The sequence below is a fragment of the Ictidomys tridecemlineatus genome, chromosome 4, assembly GCF_052094955.1.
Source record: "Ictidomys tridecemlineatus isolate mIctTri1 chromosome 4, mIctTri1.hap1, whole genome shotgun sequence".
NCBI classification, from domain to species: domain Eukaryota; kingdom Metazoa; phylum Chordata; class Mammalia; order Rodentia; family Sciuridae; genus Ictidomys; species Ictidomys tridecemlineatus.
Genome location: NC_135480.1, coordinates 108,004,796 through 108,017,577, shown reverse-complemented (window position 1 = coordinate 108,017,577; position 12,782 = coordinate 108,004,796). Strand labels below are relative to the sequence as shown.

The 12,782-nt window shown below is 35.7% G+C and overlaps 1 pseudogene across 1 annotated transcript in view; it reads left to right on the top strand.

Annotated features, from left to right (window-relative positions):
• The window catches only part of LOC106145341 (olfactory receptor 8B12-like), a 141,017-nt pseudogene that overhangs the window by 5,517 nt on the left and 122,718 nt on the right, over nucleotides 1-12,782 (top strand). Inside the window, exons 2-3 of the transcript XR_013437966.1 lie at nucleotides 917-1,143; nucleotides 4,767-4,878. The product of XR_013437966.1 is annotated as an olfactory receptor 8B12-like (transcript). The remainder of the gene's footprint in view (nucleotides 1-916; nucleotides 1,144-4,766; nucleotides 4,879-12,782) is intronic.

Here is a 12,782-nt window from a genome sequence, read left to right as displayed (position 1 = left end):
ATTTAAAATTTCCAATTCCATTTTAACCCTATAAGTTCTCTAGACAATTGGGGGATACATGGCAGTGATGAATAATAGAAAGAGTATGACCTTTGAAGATTGGAAGGAAAAGTCCTTTTGTGGAGACTAGCAGTGCTCACTTTTTAATTTAATCTTAATTTTGGGCAAGTTACTTTGTCTCAGTTTTCTCATTTCTCAAGTGGAAGTATGTTAGAATCTTACAAGATTGTGGGGGAACTGATTAAGATCATTATATGTGAAGGTTCACAGTAGATTGTAAAGTATAGGGCAAGTGCTGTGGTTTGGATAGGTGACCCTCAAAGGCCCATGTGTTAAAGGTTTGTTCACTAGCCTGTGGTGCTACTGGGAGGTAGTGGAACCTTTTTAGAAATAAAGCCTAGTGGAAGGAGGTTAGGTCACTGGAGTATGTCCTTGAAGGGAATATTGGGACCCCAGCCACTTCCTGTTTCTCCCTTTTGCTTCCTGGCTGACATGAGGTGAGCAACTTCTTCCCTACACTCCTGTCATGATGAATTGTGCTGCCACAGGCAAAAAGCAGCAGGACCAAATGACAATAGACTAAAACCTCAGAAACCATGAACTAAAATAAACTTTTCCCCTTATTAAGATGCTTATCTAGGTGTTTTGTCACAGTGATGGAAAGCAGAGTAATTAGCAAATGTCAACTGCTCAATTTGGTGAGTTTGGGTGGGAGAATAGGGCACTCTTGTCTCTACTATTGCTCTTCAGCTTGGGCCTTTGGCTATGTCCTTCCTATGAGGCAAGGAGTTCATGAGCTTATGCAGAACCTATGCAATATCTAAACCTCTCTTCTAATACAGTTGACTCTGTAATTCATGCCCATATGGCTTCAGCCTAGTTTCAGCACCTGTGTGAACCTTTTCCTCTCTTGCAGCCTTTTCAAGGGAAGATTGTACTGCTGGTGTACACCCTCAGGCCTAAGGATTGGATGAATACAGAAGTTTGGATGGAATTTAGAAGTACTGAGGTGTCCATATGTGCACTTGTGAGGTTTTTCTGCAAAGTGAGACTTAGCCAGGATGAGAAGAGAAGAGGATTGGGCCAGGGATCTGGAAGAGTGTGAAGATTCTAAATTTGAACTTGGAATTCCTGATCATTATGGTATGTGTGTGTTTGTGTGTGTGTGTGTGTGTGTGTGTGTGTGTGTGTGTGTGTGTGTTTGAGTATGTATGTATGTAGGTAGGTAGGTAGGCAGGCAGGCAAGTGGAACATACTTTACTCAACAGCTTGGTTTAAAACTTCTAATTTTTTAGATATATGGGTCTCTATTTGAATTTTTTTCCTGGTCCCACAAATGAGTAGGCTGGGCCTGCCTCTCTTCCCATTCCACAGGATAGAGGCCAACTCTGATTCAGAGTTGCTGCATGTGTACTAAATGAAATGATCCAGGTATGGAAATAGCAGAAGAAATCCTTTATTTCTATTCTCCATTACCCTCTCTACATTCTCATTTCTATATCTTTTAATTATGTGTTTTTGTCTAATGCTTATTGTTAGTTTATATGCATGTATATTTTTTGCTTTTAAAAAATACTTATGTATTTTTGAAGTGTAATATAGAATCATTAAAATGCACATATAATAAATGTGAAGTTCAATCTATTTTCATCTGATCAAGAAACAGAATATTATTAGCATCCCAGAATCCCCCTCTGTACTCCTTCATAATAATTACCATTTCCCAAAAGGTAATCATTATCTTAACTTTAAATAGCATAGATTTTTGCCTTTTAAAAATAGAATTATCTATGTATACTCTTTGGTACCTGACTTGTTTTGCTATATACATTGTATTTATGAGAATCATCCATATTGTTGCCTGTTTTTGAACTTTATGTGCAAGGATTTATGTACATGTATTTTTTGTGTTTGAATTTTCTGTCTAAATTATTTTTGAGATACATCTGTGCCACTGTATGTATCAGAAATGCATTCGTTTTTTTATTGGTTGTTCGAAACATTACAAAGCTCTTGACATATCATATTTCATACATTAGATTCAAGTGGGTTATGAACTCCCATTTTTACCCCAAATACAGATTGCAGAATCACATCGGTTATACATCCACATTTTTACATAATGCCATATTAGTGACTGTATTCTGCTACCTTTCCTATCTTCTACTATCCCCCCTCCCCTCCCCTCCCCTCCTATCTTCTCTCTCTACCCCATCTACTGTAATTCATTTCTCTCCTTGTTTATTTTCCCATTCCCCTCACAACCTCTTATATGTAATTTTGTATAACAATGAGGGTCTCTTTCCATTTCCATGCAATTTCCCTTTTCTCTCCCTTTCTCTCCCACCTCATGTCTCTGTTTAATGTTAATCTTTTCCTCCTGCTCTTCCTGCCTGCTCTGTTCTTCGTTGCTCTCATTATATCAAAGAAGACATTTGGCATTTGTTTTTTAGGGATTGGCTAGCTTCACTTAGCATAATCTACTCTAGTGCCATCTATTTCCTGCAAATTCCTTGATTTTGTCATTTTGTAGTGCTGCGTAATACTCCATGGTGTATAAATGCCACATTTTTTAATCCATTCATCTATTGAAGGGCATCTGGGTTGGTTCCACAGTCTAGCTATTGTGAATTGTGCTGCTATGAACATCGATGTGGCAGTATCCCTGTAATTCGCTCTTTTAAGGTATTATTATTAAGGGAATAGTCCGAGAAGGGCAATAGCTGGGTCAAATGGTGGTTCCATTCCCAGCTTTCCCAGGAATCTCCATACTGTTTTCCAAATTGGCCGCACCAATTTGCAGTTCCACCAGCAATGTACAAGAGTACCCTTTTCCCCACATCCTCGCCAGCACTTGTTGTTGTTTGACTTCAGAATAGCTGCCAATCTTACTGGAGTGAGATGGTATCTTAGGGTGGTTTTGATTTGCATTTCTCTGACTGCTAGAGATGGTGAGCATTTTTTCATGTACTTATTGATTGATTGTATGTCCTCCTCTGAGAAGTGTCTGTTCAGGTCCTTGGCCCATTTGTTGATTGGGTTATTTGTTAACTTATTGTCTAATTTTTTGAGTTCTTTGTATACTCTGGATATTAGGGCTATATATTCACCAATTGATGGATATTTGGGTTTCTGGATTCTCGATATTATAAAATAATATTGCTTTGTGAACTATATCAGGTGTTTTATGGTAAATACATGTATGTCTTTATGTAGGGTACATACTGAGGAGGATTGCTGGGTCATAACACAATGCATATGTTTATAGTTTTCCAAGTGGTTACATAATTGTACACTTTCACCAACAGTTTATGAGGGTTCCAGTTACTCCACATCCTTGGCATTACTTTTTTTAATCAAAAATTTTTTTAGTCATTTTTTTGAGCTGGGGATGTGGCTCAAGCAGTAGCACTCACCTGGCATGCGTGCAGCCCGGGTTTGATCCTCAGCACCACATACAAACAAAGATGCTGTGTCCGAGGAAAACTAAAAAATAAATATTAAAAAAATTCTCTCTCTCTCTCTCAAAATAATTTTTTTTAGTCATTTTAGAAGGTGTGTTAGTCAACTTTCATTGCTCTGACCAAATACCTGAGAAAAGCAGCTTAAGGGAGGAAAGATTTATTTTGACTTATGCTTTCACAGAGATTCATAGTCAGGTAGCTCCATTGCTTTGGTTGACAGAAGGGAGGAGGGATAGAAAAGGAGGTAGGGGAGAGGGGGCAGAACAAGGGGGAAGGAGAAGAGAGGAAGCTGGTATAACATATACTCTTCCGTATATGCCCCCAGTGACCTACATTCTCCAACTTGACAATCATCATCTATAATTTTCACCACCTCCTAATAGTCCATTAAATTATGAACTCATTAATAGAATAATCCATTTATAAGATTAGAGCCCCTGTGAGACATTCATTTCCAAAAGCCCCACCTCTACACATTGCTGGAGTGGGGAGGGCATTCCAGATCTAAACTATTACAAAAAGTGTGTATAAGCAGTGTATTGTGGCTTTAATTTGAATTTCTCTGATGACTAATGAAATTGGCTATTTGGACTTTTGAATATCTTTTATTTTTCAATCTTACATATTTAAAAATAAACAATATATACTTTATATATTTTTTAGTTGTTGATGGACCTTTATTTTATTAATTTATTTAAATGTGGTGCTAAGAATTGAATCCACTGCCTCACACATATGAGGCAAGCTATAACACTGAGCTATAACCCCAGCCCTAAAAGTAAATGATATTTTTACATATTATATTAAAATGTGTATGGTATGGCCAGACAATGGAATTAAACAGATTAATGGAAATGATTAGACTAGAGGTATGGTAACATGGATAATTCTAAAAAATATATTGAGCAAAACAACAACAAAAAAGAAAGTTGCAGGGTATTTCTAGTAGAGTCATTTTTATAAACTTTTAAACATGCTAAAAACCAATGATATATATGTCTATATCTCTATATCTCCATAGCCTATATATGGATATCATCTTTTATTAAGTATATGTTCAGTCTTTTATCTGTTTTTCTTTTGCTTATTGATTTGTGGGAATCCTTTTAATATTGTGGCTATGAGGCTCCCTCTCATTGGTTACCTTTCAATCCTCTTCATGGTGTTTATTGTGTTTCTAGAAGTTAGTGTATTATTTGTTTTTATTTATGAATAGTGCTTTAAGTATTCTACTTAAGAAATCTTTATTCCAATATTCAATAAGCTTCTTTTAAAATATTTTGTTTTATATTTCTCACTTAGGCCTGAATTCATCTAGAATTGGTTTTTTTAACGAATGAGATGGAGGTGAAAGCACAGTATTTTCCATGTGTGATTCAGCTCAATTTATTGAAAAGATGATCCGTTGCTTGTGGTAATGTACTTTTATTATTGCCATAAATCAGAATACTATCTTCTAGTTAGCAGTTTGTCTTTTGGTGCTACTATTGCTACATAGCTTTAACTACTGTAGCTTTATAAAAGGTCTGCAATGTAAATCTCTCAGTTTTGTTTTTTTCAAGATTGCTGTGGATATTCTTGACCTTTTGCATTTCTATATGAACTCATCAATTTCAGGGGGAAAACCTGCCAGAATTTTTTATTAGAACTTTTAAATCTATAGCTTAATTTGGGAAAATTGAGATCCTTACACCTCAAAGCTTTCGAATCCATGAATGTAACATGTCCCTCCCTTTGTTGAGTTCTTAAATTTTTGTTCATTGAAATTTTTAGTTTTCAGTGGATTTCTACACATCTTCTGTTGAATTTATATTGCTAGATATTTAATATTTCTTGATATTTTTGCTAACTGAATCTTTAAAACTATTTGATTTTCTAATTGTCTATAGTATATGGAGATAAAACTGACTTTTATATAATGATTTTGTTTTTGACAAACCTGTTACATTTATTTATTGATTCTAATGTATATTCATTTGGATTTTCTATCTATATAATTATATCATCTATTAAAAATCAGTTTTTCTCTTTCTAATCCTTATGCCTTTATTTTTCTTGCCTTATTGCATTGATTAGGATCTCTATTACAATACTGAATGTAAATGTGACTGTGGGTATCTTGACTTGTTCCTTAGGAAGAAAGTTTATAACATTTCACTATGGAGTTAGGATGTTTATTGTAGGCTTGACTGGGCTGCAGTATGTATTTTGAAACTCAATCAGTGGTTATTGGCTTAGAGTCTCTTCATAGGGTGCCATGGCAACTGATTTTTCCAGTGCAGGTAATCTGTCAAAGAGAGAGAGACAAACACACACACACACAACAGCTAGCCATAATGCCTCTTGTGACCTAATCTCTGAAATTGCAATTGCTACTTCTGTTTTTTTCTTTTTTACTAGGAGGAAATCATTAAATCTGGCCCACTTGCAAGGGAAAGTAAATGTGCTCTATATTTTGAAGAAGTATCAAATAATTTGGGTTCTATTTTAAACCACTGTGTTATATAAGTGAGATTTTTTGGAAGAAGTTGTCTACTTTTAAATGCAAATGTCAAATTTATTGAAATACCATCATTCATAATATCCCCTTATATCAACATTTTAGTTTGTGATTTAAACAACAAAGTTGAAAATTTACAGTGAACACCTGTAATTTGTAGTTCTATCATTAGCATTGTACTTGGCTTGCTTTGTTATTCGTTTGTCCACCCCTTCATCTACTCATCAATCCATTTTTTTTTCATTTTTTTAATTGATTGTTCAAAACATTACAGAGCTCATGATATATCATCTTTCATACATTTGACTCAATTGGGTTTTGAACTCCCCAAATACATATTGCAGACTCACTTCTGTTACATACTCACATTTTTACATAATGGCATAATAGTGACTGTTGTATTCTGCTACCTTTCCTATCCCCTACTATCCCCCCTTCCCTCCCCTCCCCTCCCATCTTCCCTCTCTACCTCCTCTGCTGTTGTTCAATTCTCTCCCTTTTTTCCCCCTCCCCCTTGCCCCTCATAACCTCTTATAATTTTGTGTATCACTGAAGGTCTCCTACCATTTCCATATGCTTTCCCTTCTCTCTCCCTTTCTCTCCCCCCATTCGTCTTAGTTTACTGTTAGTCTTTTCCTCATGCTCTTCCTTCCTGTTCTATTCTTCCCTGAGGACCCTAAAAGAGCGCACTATAGGGATATGGCCATCTCTTTTTTTAAAAAAATTATTTGTTCTGCTTAGATAAACATGACAGTAGAGTATATTTTACATATTATACATACATGGAGTGTAATTTAGGATATTGTTCTTGTGGTTGTACACGAAGGGGAGTTACACTTGTAGACGTTAATGCTCTTTTCCCTAAATATTTCTGCGTGTATACAATTAACTATATTTCTGCATTCTTACAGTCTATATTGTTAGAGGTAAAATTTATATATAGTAAAATGCACAAAGTTTAAGTATGCATGCATGGAGTTTGAAAAATGTATACACCTGTGTAATCTGTACTCCATTAAGGTTAGTGCATTATTATCATTCAAGAAAATTTCATTTGATTCTTTTGTGGAGATCCCATACTTCAAATTCACCCACCTTTTATTTTCTTGATTTTACTAATCAGAGTTATTTAAAAATATCTATCATAGACTCCAAATCTGGAAAATTCTATTTGCTTTTACTGTTTACTTCATGTCTTCATTATTGGTCATTACTGTAGTCTGGATCTGGGAAGTTTCCCAAGACCCATGTGTTAAAGTCTTAGTCCTCAGCCTGCTACTATTAGGAAGTAGCAGAAGCTAACAGGTGGTACTTAGTGAGAGGTCTTAAGTCATTTGGGGTGTGCCCCTTCAAGGAGATTGTGGGACCCTAGACTTTTCCTCTTTCTCTCTCTCTTTTGCTTTCCAGCCATGAGGTAGGCAATTTTCCTTGCTACATACTCCCACCATGATGTGTTGCCACAGGCCCACAGTAATGGGGCAGGGGGGTGTCAATTGATCATGGACTGAAACCTTTAAAACTGTGAGCCAAGGCAAACTTTTCTCTTCATAAATTATTTCAGGTATTTCTTACAGTAACAGAAGGTTGATTAATATAATCATATACTCTTAACTCTTTATACATGGAGTAATTATGTGTTATATACCAAATATTGTGTATGAAACTTATGGTTTTTTGGTTTTTAGATAATGCTATCTTTCACCAAAGGTGGTTCTCCTTCCTTCTGTTAGGCATCAGGAATGAGAACTGATCACAATTCAATCAGGAACTGAACATGATTAGACTTGTATTGGAGTTCTAGTAAGATTCAGTCTATATTAGTTTTTATCATTTCTAAACTTGACCTTTCCTGTCGCGACCCCTTGCCTGCAAGGAAGACGCAACTCAGGAATCTTCTTTCAGCGGTTTATTCAGGCCCTTGATATTTCTTCTAATAATCCCCTGGATGCCCCTCCCAGCCTTAATAAAGCATCTCAAGCCCCAATGCGAAGCTGCCACATGGAACTTTCTCATAGGGTGCTGAAAAACCATGCGCCAATTCTCCCAAATAAGGAGTTTGTCACATACCACAGCGGAGTCAGCGCCATCTTGTAATGGCGACCATAGTCTGCATAAACGGCAGAGGCGGCTCACCACACTTTCCAGATGTTTTATTGAGTTAGTTAAACTGTTGGGGTCTTTGTCTCTTACCTTTCAAAAGACTTAGAAGTTTTATTATCTTCTCTAGAGGATTTCCATTTAGCTCTTCATTTTTCTACCTCAGGTAGCTTCAAAATATGGCAAATGTTTTGAAGGGGAGACTAGGTCAGAAAGTATATATCACTGATATTAATGCAAGTCCCTCAAAAAATATCTTTGTTTCCTAAGCACCACAGGGTATAGGTATAGGAGATTTCACTTAGCATTTTTAGAAGCTTTTGTTCTAGTCCTCAGTCCATACAACTCCAGCATTCAACAAATGTCCTCTGGGTAAAACTGGCCATGTATTTGAAGTCGCTCAAGTTTCCAAATGTCACACCACTCCTTTAACAACCTTTGAAAGCTTTGATGGCTCATTTATCCCCAACAGAGGCTCTGTGTTTGGACCAAGGCCCATGACAAGTTGGTGGTCAGATGCAGAAGATTCCTGTAGGTTAAAAGTTCCTGGAGATTGTCATTTTGCCTCAGCATAGTTCTGTCCTCTCAGAAATTTCCCTTTATCTCACTCTTATTTCTTCCATAGCTTCCTGATAGCCACAAAATACAATTTTTATAAGTAATATATTTTTTTCTATTTGTTGCTTCAGGAGCATTCACCTGCCCTACTGTACTGCACTTTACTCAAAAGTCTGTGCTTTATAATTTTAATATACATAGGTGCTGTTCTGTTTTATATCTCATTTTTTCTTAGTTTTGAAACCTTAGCATTGTCCCTCTAAAGTCAATCTCTGTTGCTATGTCCATAGCTAATTTGTTGTTTCCACTACTGTATTACACTTCATTTTACCTACTCAGTCGTATATTGACAGACACTCATTTTGCTCCTACTCCTTGTATCACAATCAATGTAAATTTCCTCTTATGGTCTCATAAGAGAATTTAGTTGATATACTATACCTCTAGGAATAGAATATCTAGGGATACTGACCAAAAATAGTATTATTTTAATTTAAATTTCTGTTAATTAATTGAATATCTTTTATATGTGCCTTAACCATTTATTTCTACTAACTATTTAACATACTTTAAAACTTGACAATTTCAAACAGTGAACATTTATGATTTTCCAGTTTCTGTGGATCAGGAGTTTGATAGCAACTTGGCTAGGTTGCTCAGAATTGCTCACAGAGTTGTATTCAAGAGATTGGCTTTGTTCATTGAAGGCTTGGCTAGGTTTGCAAGATTCAAATCCCAGATAGTTCACTCACATGATTTTTGGCAGAAGGGTTCAGTGTGGCAGGAGGCCTTTCTTTCTTGCTGCATGCCCCTTTCCATAGTTGTGATTGAGAGTTCTCACTACAAGGCATATGGCTTTTTCTGAAGTGAGCAATCCAAGAGAAAACAAGGCAGAAGCATTAAAAATCTCAGTCTATAAAAGAATCACAGAGTTGCTGTTGAAGACTTTGGATTTGCCCTTTGTGAAACTGATGAGGAAGATGCTGAAGAAAAAAGGTATAGGAAATAAGTACTTTAATCTAGTGACCACAATATTCAATTGAGCCATGAAGAACTTTGTCTTATTAATATCATATATGCTAGTGCATAAGAAAAGGAATGGCTGATGAGTTGATGAGTAACTCAGAAAAGTATATTTTTTTAAAAGAATTAATTTTTTTTAGTTATAGATGGACAAAATACCTTTATTTATTTTTTTATGTGGTGCTGAGTATCGAACCCAGTGCCTCACACATGCTAGGCGAGTGCTATACCACTGAGCCACAACCCCAGCACCAGAAAAGTATAGTTTTAATACAAGTTGTTGAACTACTCAATCCCATTATAAATTCCACAACAATTGGCAGGGAGCTGACTTGATGAAATGACAGCAGCTCTTGGTCAGCATGTAATGAACAGCTATGACAAATATAAGGATATAGAGCTGTGATATGTAGTCTTCAATGCAAAGTTGTGTTCTTCTCTAATATAAAGTTCATCAGTATTTTAGGAATAATAATAAAACAGTTAACAGAGGTCCACAAATAATCAATTTCTGATGAAGTAGTACATAGAGGTATGGAGCTGATAAGAAAAATAAAATGATCAAGGTTTCCCACTATGATGCTCAAATAGATTGTTCCTCAAAAAAGAGGAGCTTGGAAGCCTTCTTGCCTTGTTCCTGGGAATGCAGTCTGTAGAGTAATATTCTGCTTCCATTCTCCTTTAGGTTAGAGACCTCTGCTAAGGCCAGGTACAAGCATATCCCCCTTGGGACTGTTTTCTGTGTTTAACTTATTTTATTTACTACTAACATTTTCTAGAAGTCAAGCTTGCTAGGGAGTATTTCAGAGATGAGGATGATTAGAGGAAGTGGGCAGCAACTGGAGTTTATACTACCTATAACCAGCTCACATATTTAGAGATAATTTTTTGTGTGTTTCTTGGTTTTGTGTACATATATTTTGCTTTAGTGATCTTCCTTCTCATATAGGTAATCTTACAATATTTATCAGAATGTAATAATGTAAAATAAACATTATCGCAAATCTGTGTAGCGTGATTATAGTTATTCTACTTACTGTTCTACTTATAGTTATTCTACTTGCTTACTTCTTTTATCAAAAGAAGACTAAAAATACCTTAAAGTGTTAGCTGTGCATGAACATATTTTTTCCCCTCCAATGCTCAGTTGCTATAGAAATGTAAGTTGTCCTTAGCATCTGTAAATCACCTTTGGTTTTTCTCTCTCTATAAAGTTCTGTGACCTAATGCAGCAAGTGTCCTTTCACTTCTAGGGGGTTAGTTAGCACCTGTATCAGAGGGAAATAGATAGAGTGAGAACATGATGTGCTGGGTCCTGAGAAAGCATTTCAAAAAGGAGCACAAGGCTGTGGGTGTACCTTAGTGATAGAATGAGTGCTTAGCATGTACTGGATTTGATCCCTAACACCAAGAAAAAATGAGTATACAATTTTGCACCCAGATAGGTCATATGTGTTAGTATTGATGAAACTTGGATAATTTAATTTTGATGCACATAGGTATAAATGTTAAAAGACCATGGAGGAATTGTTGTAGGTACTTCTAGGCTATGTTTGCACAATATCATCAAAGAAAAAGGAAAAGAATAAAGAACAAAGGATCATACACACCCACAAAAACATTAATGTTATTTCAGTTATGTATTTATGAAAGATTGTGTATGTGTTTTGGGTGTAGAAAATGAAAGAAAATACAAAAAGAAGCAAGAGGTCACATTGTATATTCATGCCAATAACTAGGTTTGCTTTGCATTTGAAATTGGATATAATAAATTGATAGTTGGGCTCAAGTCCTAGGATTGCTGAAAAGCCAGTCATTGTGATTCTAGATAGGAAATAGTGTTCTGCTAGAGAAGAATCAGATTATATCAACTGAGAATTTTGTAGCTTAAAAATTTGGGCATATTATACTTGGAATATAGTTTGTTTTTAGTAAAATAAGGGAGCAGAGGAAAACAAGATGAGATCTGTTGCTGCTCCTTCCTGTGTTCAGAGAAGCTCAGGAAAATTCACATTAGGTCAGGGTTAAAGGTAGGCAAAACTGGAAATAGAATAGAGCACTCTCACAGATCAAAAGTAAAATGACTTGATTTGGGGATTGGATCTCTCTCCTATATGTTTCCTTTATGCTGGAATTCAAAAAGTTTGTTCTTGACTTCTTACATGTTAGTTTTCCACTAAAAGTTTCAATCACTCTTTTTTTTTTTTGAGAGAGAGAGAGAGAATGAAAATTTTTAATATTTCTTTATTTATTTTTTTAGTTTTTGGCGGACACAACATTTTTGTTTGTATGTGGTGCTGAGGATCGAACCCGGGCCACACACATGCCAGGCGAGCGCGCTACCGCTTGAGCCATATCCCCAGCCCTCAATCACTCTTATTGCTTCATAATTTTATATTTTATGCTTTGATTCCCAAATCACTATTTACTTGGTTTCATTTTTAGTGTGAACCTATGGTCAAAGCAAAAAGTCTTGCAATTGATGGTAATTATCTTGATACCCAAGAGGATTGTTGGGAAGTCTTGGGACATTTCAAACAAAAAGGCAGAGTAAAATCTGATTTTAAAAAGCAATTGCTTTTAAAGCTACAAAACTTTTGGAAGAAAACACTGGGAGATCTTTTCATGACCTTGGATTTGGCAATGAATTTTTAGATTTGACTCTAAATATGTAATCAACAAATGTGAAAATAGATGTTAGACATTTCTCCAAAGAAAAAAATATGAAAAGAGGCTCAATATCATTAGCTATCAGGGAATTACAAAATTAACTCACAATGAGACACCACTTCACATCCAGTAGGAAGGTTGTAAAAATGATGGGCAATAAGTGTTGATTAGGATGTGGGGAAATTGAAACCCTTATACTTCATTATTGAAGTGTAATTCCCATATCTTTACATTTATCAATTTATAAACTATATAATTCAATGGTTTTAAGTATATTCTCTGAGTTTTTTGTAACCGTCACTACAATCAATTTTACCCAAGAAAGAAACTCTATAACCATCAGCTGTCATTCCCAATTTCTCCCCTAATAAACAACTATCTGCCTCCTTCACCCTGCCCCCAAACCCCAGATCCAGGAAATCATTTATTTATTTATCTCTATATGTCCCATTCTGGCCTTCTTCCTTCTT